Below are 9,380 nucleotides of genomic sequence, written 5' to 3'. Positions count from 1 at the left end.
ACAATCTTGCTTGGTTTTCCATTAATAATAGGCGACTTTTGGAGGCAAAACCACAAAAGCGTAGCAAAAGTAGTGTGGTGAAAACAGTCTTTGCTGAATTTGTCATCTCTTGCTAAACTTCTACCCATTATTCCCGGCTTTTACACCATTATCTCCACAAACACACTCCCACACATGTATTTCCTTTTTTCCTCGGAACATTCCTTCTCACGTTGACACCGCACAAGCCTCCACTTGCCGACACAACGACGGAAAGGCTCGAGACAGGGCACCAACGTTATGGGAAAACACTAAGTTATAAGTTATTTTCAAGCAAGTAATCTATTAAGATATATGATGAATTAATATTTGATCTTTTTTAACGAAAATAAACTTTTTTAACTTAATTATTCAAATGAATGTTCTGATGTTCTAATTATTTGAACTTTAGATTTTTAAAAACTCATAAATTTAGTGTTTAGATTTTTTAAAAAATAATTAGATATTTTCCCATATACCAAATATTACTTTAAAAAAATTGAAAAAAAAATAGCTCTCTTCTCTGAATCAACTTATGTTTAGCACATTTTTCATTAGTTCAAACCAAAAAAAAAAAAACCCTTCCAAATGAAGATTTGGATCTACATGATTATTTTATGCAAAGTTAATGATCTTATTAAGTCAATAAAGTAGACCTACTAGGCTAATGGGATCAGAATCCTAGTTTCCTAACATGAATTCTTGGAACAGAAACAACAAAAATTGCTCGAGGTTCACCTTAGATGGCAAAAGGAGAAACAAAAGAAAGAGAAGAAAGGAAAAAGAAAAAGGCACATAAGGGCAATGAGATATAATTCATCTACAAATTTTTTAAGGTTGGTATATATAATTTTTCATATATTTTCCTAGGAGATGTAAACATCAACAAAAGGGAAGAAATGCAACACAATTGAATCATTATCAATATCAACAAAAAATTTTAAGAAAAACAAAAAATCAATGTGAATAAAAGCTATCCCAAACTTTAGCAGTTTCAGACTCCTAGCTAGATATATAGGACAATACAAAGGGGATTTGGTGGTGGTGGTTCAAATTCAATGATATGAACGTTGCCTTTGAAGATGACTCGAAGTGCTGTGTAATGAATAAAGCCCACGTGTCTTGATCAAGTTGGACCGTCCTAGCTAGTGATTGCAGTGAAATCAATCCCAAGTACAAGAAAAACTTAGGTTTCTTATAATGCATTAACATAAACAGTCCGAATTGTTGACCCAAAAAATTTTGAGTGGTCAAATTTTGTTACCATTTATGGAATTTAGATTGATCGATTGGTCACTTTGATCAACCGGTACAATGTATTTTGGCCATGCTTGAGTGCAAGGTGTAATACTTGTGTCAATTCCTGGCCACTCGACATCGATTGGGAGAGCAAGTTTTGGTTTATCTTTTATCAGCCCTCGTTTCGAATGTACAGTGTACAAGACCCAAGTTTGAGTCACACATTTGATTGGCCTTTCCTTCTACAATTTTACTAAATTTTACGTGTGGTGAAGTATTAATGCTCAAGCATAAAAATTTACTTCCCAATATTTTGTGCCTCATGATAAACACGATGACTTAAATTACAATTCAATATAACGTTCTAGATATTCGAATCATACAGTTTCTAATCATATAATATTTTTATCAAGATCAAATTTGTCATTATATTATGATTAATATTAAATTTTACCATTATATATTTCAATTTAATGAGGGTATTACTTAGCAATTTGTCACATCAAAAGTTTAAGGAGTTACTAAAACAACTCACACACAATGACGGTGAGTGCATATATTTTCATTTTCTCCTTCTCTAAATTAAAGAATAAATGTGAGAGATCAGTACACATCCATGTACTTAACCTGACTCTTTTGAGTTACAATTTGGAATTTTTTCCTTTTGTTTTTGTTTTTGTATATATAGAGACATAAAAATAGCTGTTATTCAATCAGGAATATATAAATACTCGTCTCAGAATCCAGCAATATTCTTTATAGTTTAACAAAAAAACTGACAACAAAACAACGATTTCTATATGAATTAAAAAAACTTAAGAAGAAAAGGTCACCCTTGAAAGAATAGAATTTTTAGCAAATAAATTAGGTCTCATGTCCCCTCATGTTTCCTAATTTAATATTTAAATGAAGGGAATTCATTTTTTTTAAATGTCTACAAAGAGTGAGAAAACAATTACTTAAAGACGAAGACCCCTTTTTGGACTTGTTATGCCATGAATTGTGATGCACATAGTTTATTGGGTTCTAGACTGCCCTCTTCACTTATGAAACTCTTAAACAAATCACATGATGTAGCCAGCAGCAAGCAAAGCCCATTGGGAACTCCTTGGAATGAAGGGAAAAATCTAAGAATTAATGCAGTAGCAACAGGTAAGACAAAGTTGCTCAGTTGGGAGGCCAATTCCCTTGTCTTGCACCACTAAGTTTTGATCCTTTGGATTACAAGCAAATAGTATACTATCACATCAAGCTCAATTCTCTAGTGATTTCTTTGAGTATTTTATTTTTTGGCCAGTTTGCATATTTGTACAGTTATAGAAATGTTAGATGAGTTCTTTTAAGCAATTGGTTTAATTAATTGTTGGGTTCTCAAAATCCTGCATTATACTATACATGGAGTTTTGCAAAAGCTTACATGAATATCTAGATTTTTCTTCTGTTTTTTTTTTTTTTAATTTGAAACAAGAGTACTGAAACATCCAAGCCAAATGAGGTATTATATCTCCTGCTAGAAATGTCTAATGCAACGGTGGTTGTTTGTTCTCACATCATGAAAGATTGTGATTTGAATTAAGTGGTAACAATGTCCCAAAAGTAGACAATGTGATCGATCCTCTCTTATGGAATATATTCGGACAAGATGAGGTTGAAGTTGTTTTCTTTTGATAAACAAATTAATGGAATCAACCCAAGTGTTTGGAGAAAGGAATTGACTTGGTTGTGGTCACAAATTACAAGGACCACCTAAGCTTTAATTATGTGATGGATTACTTTTTGTCTCATATATACTCAGCTGCTTTCTTTTAGCACATTTATAAGATAACCAACAAGGTGTTTCCAAAGAAACTTTCAATTGAAAGTTTGATATCCAAATTTTTTGGAAGAGAAATTAAAGTTTATCTAGTGAGTCAAGGTTACTTGCCTCTCGTTAAATAATCAAAAGCCGATTGACCAAAAACAATTAAATAAATTAATAATGAGATAGTATCTATAAACACTTGTTAATCTTAATAATAAGGTTTTATTTGGATGTTATTTTACTATTTATTTTTTGTTGTCTGAAAAGAAATAGAATTAAATTTTGTAAAGCAAAATAGCTAAAAATAAATTCATTTTTTATTAGATAATGGCTTAATTCTTGATTTTTAATTCTCAAAAAATATCATTTGCTTTCTGTAAAATATACTCTTTTCTCTTTTTTTTTTCTTTACATGAAATGGTACTTTATATTTTTACTTCTGTAACCCAAAATAAAAGTTTTGAAAAATAAATGGATCTTATATTTGTTGGTATTAAATTTTTAGAGAGCTAGATCTTTATCCCATACCCAATTAATTACCCAATTTCTGTAAAATTTTGAGTCAGGGAGTTGCCCCGCCCTATTCCTTTGTTCTCTTCAAGCCTTAGTGTCACGAACAATGCTTTTTCGTCTAAGTATGTGGCAATCTGTGTGGCACTTGGGTGGACACTTCCACACAAGTCAGCCAATACTTGGTTGTATTTGTTTCAACATTAACTATAACAATAAGTAAGATTACAAGAACTCATATCAGAATCAAAAAGCATACCGAATGCTATATATGCAACCATATAGTCACCAAAAAGGAAAAATGTTTTATTGATTATGACATTGATTACAAAGGGTCCAAGACTCGTCATCGTCGGGCCATGGGGGCAGCCTTAGATGATTCCTTACAAACATACCTTTAATAGTGAGGCAGCACAACAATCTGCTGACTGCTCACCCCTTATAAAGAGTTTACAAGATTTTATAAGAATCCCACTAGTAGACATTACAACGCTTGAAATGAGGACATTCTTTTTCTAAAGAGTTTCTCCTCTAAAGACTTAACAAGTTTTTATGAAGGTGTCACCAATAGACATTACATTGTTTGAAACTGGGACACTTCCCTTACAAGTATAAAAGACTTAATCTCCTAAGCAAAGTTGGCTCATGACATCCTCCGCCACTCAATCTGTCAATGTCCTCGTAGACTAGTTGGCTTGAAACTCTTCAATATTCTGTTGGAAGGCTTAGAGGTCAGCTTCTTTCTCCCAAGTGATCTCATTTGGCCCCAAACTTGCCCATTTCACCAAATACTCCTATTTCAGTCTTCGATTGATGGTAGTTGTTCTCCTTACCAAAATCTTCTCCACTCGGCGCTGCGATGGTAGCTTGGTGCTGATGGCTGCTCTTGTGGCTTGATTTCTACTTGCATCTACTAGATCTGCATGGAATGGCTTTAGATTGCTAACGTGAAACACAAGGTGTGCCTTCATCTCATTTGGGTGGATCAATCCTATAGAAGGTCCTTCCCACCCTAGCTACCACGGAACTGGGCCTTCATAATTCCTCACTAGTCTTCAATTTCTCTTCCTCAGAAACCGAAGTTGTTCAGGTATCAACTTCACTAGCACCAGGTCTCCCATCTGAAATCATTGCTCCCTTCGACTTTTATCTGCCCACTCCTTCATCCGGCTGGAAGCTTTCTTCTAAATAAGCCTTAGTAATTTTAGTATTTTGCTTCCACTCTTTGCCAAAGTTAAATGCACTGGGCTCTTCCTAGTGTACAACTCCACCGAGGAATAAAGGACTCTAGGTTATTGTCCGTGACGATCTCAAAAGGGGTTCTATTGGTGGTTGAGCTATTCTACTAGTTGAAACATAGTTGGGCTACATCTAGTAGGTTAGGCCAATCATTCTGGTTCACTTGTACAAAGTGTCACAGATATTCTTCCAATAACCTGCTAAAACATTGTCTGACCATCTGTCTGTGGGTGATAAATGGAAGACACATTGAGTTCTGACCCTAATAGCTTGAACAGCTCTTTCCAAAAAAAGCCAGTAAACCTTGGATCTCTGTCACTAATAAATCTTTTTGGAACACCCCAATATTTTATCACATGTTTGAAAACTATGCGAGTTGTTTCTTCTGTAGAACCAAACTTCTACATCAAAATAAACGTTACATACTTAGAAAATTGATCCACCACTACCAAGATTGCTATCATATCTCCCACTTTGGGAATTCTTACTATAAAGTCTAAAGAAATACTTTCCCAATGCTTGGTCAGCACTGGTAAAGGTTCAAGCAATCCAATCGGTCTTTCCTATCTACCTTGTCTTGTTGGCAAATGAGGAATGTCTTTATATAATTTATCACATCTTGTCACATTTGCTGTCAATAGTAACCTTGTTTTAGTAGTACCATTGTCCGCTGCCAACCCGAATGTCCTGCCCAAGAAGTGTCATGACATTTTCGTATTAATTTATGCCTAAGCTTTCCTTCTCCTGAACAAATATGCGGGATTCTTTCGTTAGTAGGAGTCCATCTTCACCCAAAAGTACTTCGACTTTCTACTCTCCACCAATTTTTTAATGGTCATTGCTTAGGCTTGATGTAAACTTTCCTCAATCAGATTATGGATGTTTGTGGTCATTCTGCTGGTTGACATTGGTGCTATCACCCTTAGAGCTGCAAATTCAACTTTCCTGCTGAGGGCATCTGTTACTCAATTAGCCTTTCCTACCTTATGCTCGAAGGAGAAATCAAACTCGATCAGAAATTCTTGCCACCTCGCTTGCTTAGCTGTAAGTTTTAGTTAAGTGAAAAAATGACTCACAACTGTATTGTTAGTCTTAACCACGAATGGTGATCCTAGCAAATAGTGTCGCCAAGCCCGTAGACAATGAATCACTATAAGTAATTTTTTCTTTTGTACTATATATTTCCTCTCAACCTCATTCAACTTGCGACTTTCAAATGCCATGGGATGTCCTTCTTATAGCAACACTCCTCCAAAGGCAAAGTCTAATGCATCCATCTACATTTCAAAAGGTTTTCAATATCTGGAAGTGATAACACAGAATCCGTCATCATCGTGTCCTTCAAACCTTCAAAAGCTTCTTAGTATTGTTGTGTCCAATTTCACTTTTGTCCCTTTTTCAGTAATTCTATCAACGCTGCTGTTCTTTTGAATATCCTTCCACAAATCTCTAATAATAGTTGGCTAGTCCTAAGAAAGAACAAAGCTCCGTCGTATTCTTAGGGGTGGCCCATTCTTTGATAGCCTTGACCTTCTGCATGTCCATTTGGATGTGTCCTTGCTCCACTATATGACCAAGAAAATGGATTCTAGTATGTGAGAATGCACATTTCTCACTTTTCACATAGATGGTCGCATAGCCTTTGGAAGACCGACTGTAAATGCCCTTGATGTTTCTCCAAGGTTGAGCTATACACCACAATATCATCTAAGTAGATCACCATGAACTTGTCCAAATAATCATGAAACACCTAGTTCATCAAAGTGCAAAAGGTAACAGGAGCATTAGTTAGTCCAAAAGGCATAAAAAGAAATTCAAATGCACCACATCACGTTACACAGGTGGTTTTCGACTCATCTCCCTTAGCCACTCTTACTTAATGGTAACCTGACCTCAAATCTAGTTTGGAGAAATACTTTGCACCATTGAGCTGGTAAACAAGATCTGCTATAAAAGGGATAAGATATTCATTCTTAACTATGACTTTATTCAAAGCTCGATAATCCACGCATAATCGTAAACTTCCATCTTGCTTTTTTTGAAAAAGTATTGAGGCACCAAAAGGTGCTTTCGATGGTTGGATGAATCCGGCTTGAATGAGTAGTTTAATTGTTTCCTTAGCTTTGCCAACTTTGGGGGAGCCATCTGGTATGCCCTTTTCACTGACGGCTTCACTCCTGGAAGTAGTTCTATCTCATGATCGATAGCTCGTCGAGGTGGTAAGACCCTTGGTAGTTGATCTGGCATCATATCTTGAAATTCTTCCAAAACTAGTTTCACTTCTTTTGGTATTGAGTTTCTGTTATCTTCACCCTTGTAAATGGGCATAGCTACGTAGGAGGGCTCACCTTTCTTAATTCCCTTTTTAAATTGTATTGTTGAAATCATTTTCTTCCCACTCTTAGGAAGAATTGTGGCTAGTACCACACATGGCCATTCACCGAAGAACATTAAATAACTTGTAGTAGGAAAAGGGATAGCTTGAGCTTTTGTCATAAAATCCAAGCCTAAAACAAAATCAAAAGCATCTATAGTGGCTACAGTCAAGTTTACCTTCCCTTCCCAAGAGCCAATCTTAATCTTTGTGTCTTTAGCATTTCTCATTATAGCTAAAGCTGGCGAATTAACTGTTTTCATCTGTCCAAAATCCTTCTCAACTTTAAGACCACACCTCTTTGCCTCTTCTAAGGTGATGAAAGAGTCTGAGGCCCTCGTGTCGAGCATGGCTTTAATACTTTTCTCATTCAACAACACCTCAATATACATTAAGCCTCGTTGGGGCTCCTTCTTTATCTTTTGTTATCGAGCTTGCAAGGTGCTATGGAAACGAATAGAACACACTCGTGTTGGCTCTTCCTCAACTTCTTCGACTATGGTGTAAGGTGAAGGTGCCTCTACTTTGGCAATACATATGGCATTGAAAGCTGTTCGATAAGGACAGTCAACTACTCGATGAGGCTCCTTACATAGAAAACAAGATATCGGTGGTCGTGGCTTGAAATTCCATGGCTTGTTTGTCCTTGGTTAGGGTGATTCTCTAGTAGGTAGTATCCTATCACCTCCCCCACTTGAGGATTTGTTTAATCTTGGGAATTTTGCCCCACTATTTGAGTTAGAGCTACTAGTCCTAGATAAAGGGTTTTTCCTTTTGTTGGGATTTTCACTATTGTCAATAAGACGTTCAGCAGCCGCCATTGCTGAAGCCACATCTTGTACCTTCTGTCACTATAATTTTGTCCTTGCCCATAGTTTCAGACCCTTAAGAAAATAAAACAATCTATCTTTCTCAGTTATATCCTTGATATCTAGCATTATAGTTGAGAAATTCCTCACGAACTCTCGCATTGATCCTGTTTGAGATAACTCCAACAACTTTCATTGTGCCATATACTCTACATTCTCATGGAAAAATTGATTTTTCAATTCCTACTTTAGGTTCACCCAAGTGTTGATACGACATTCACCATCGATAAACTTGAAACACCACGACAACTTAGCTTCTTTAGCAAAATACATTGAAGCCATTGACACTTTGTCTTCCTCTGACTTTGTGCGTGCAGCTCAAAAATATTGTTCCATGTCAAAGAGGAAGTTCTCCAACTCCTTATCATCTCAGACCCTTTCATATCACTTGGGTTCAGGCACTTTGGCCCTTTTTCCCTCGATCTTCGGAACTCCCATTGACATTACTTGCAACAACAACTAAAAGATTTACTTGAGCTTCCAGTTCTCCAATCTCGCCTTAGAGAGTACTCAATGTCTCCCTGGTCTCATCACTCAAGGTGTTAATCATCTCGGATAATTCCTACTGGACTGTCTCAATGTTGTCTATTCGCTCGGGGGGAACCATTTGAGTTTTCATTGCGAGCATCGTGGCCTCTAGCTCAACCATCCTCTGATGATCCTCTGGTGCACTCTGCATGTTCATCATTTTCGTACTTTAGATCAGCACATCTCGCTCATGCTCTAATACCAACTACCATGAACAACGTTTTTTCGTCTAAGTATGCAATAGTTCGGGCAAAACTTGAGTGGACGCTTCCACACAAGTCAACCAATACTCAGTTGTATCTGTTCCAACATGAACCATAACAACAAGTAAGATTACAAGAACTTATATCAGAATCAAAAGGCATATCGAATGCCGTATATGTAACCACTTAGTCACCAAAAAGGAAAAATATTTTATTGATTATGAAACTGATTATAAAGGGTCAAATACTCATCATCATTGGGTCATAGGAGCAATCTTAGATGATTCCTTGCAAACATACCTTGACTAGTGAGGCAGCCCAACGATCCGCCAATTGCTCACTCCTTATAAAGAGTTTGCAAGATTTTATAAAAATCTTACTAGTAGACATTACAATGCTTGAAATGAGGATGTTCCTTTTCTAAAGGGTTTCCCTTTTAAAGATTTAACAAGTTTTTATGGAGGTGTCACCAGTAGACATTATATTGTTTGAAAGTGAGACACTTCCCTTATAGGTATAAAAGACTTAATCTCCTAAGCAAGGTTGGCTCGTGACACCTAGTCTCTTCAAACTATTATTATGAAAATATTTTGTTAACC

General features: G+C 36.2%; 1 pseudogene; it reads right to left on the bottom strand.

Annotated features, from left to right (window-relative positions):
• Positions 1–6,796: 6,796 nt before the first annotated feature.
• LOC149526388 (uncharacterized) lies at positions 6,797–8,738 on the bottom strand (annotated as a pseudogene).
• Between the last annotated feature and the right edge of the window lie 642 nt (positions 8,739–9,380).

The sequence above is a fragment of the Theobroma umbraticum genome, unplaced genomic scaffold, assembly GCF_002168275.2.
Source record: "Theobroma umbraticum cultivar Fairchild unplaced genomic scaffold, ASM216827v3 scaffold_34.0, whole genome shotgun sequence".
Lineage (NCBI taxonomy): Eukaryota > Viridiplantae > Streptophyta > Magnoliopsida > Malvales > Malvaceae > Theobroma > Theobroma umbraticum.
Note: the sequence above shows the minus strand (reverse complement) of the source record. Positions and strands in the feature narration are given on the sequence as shown.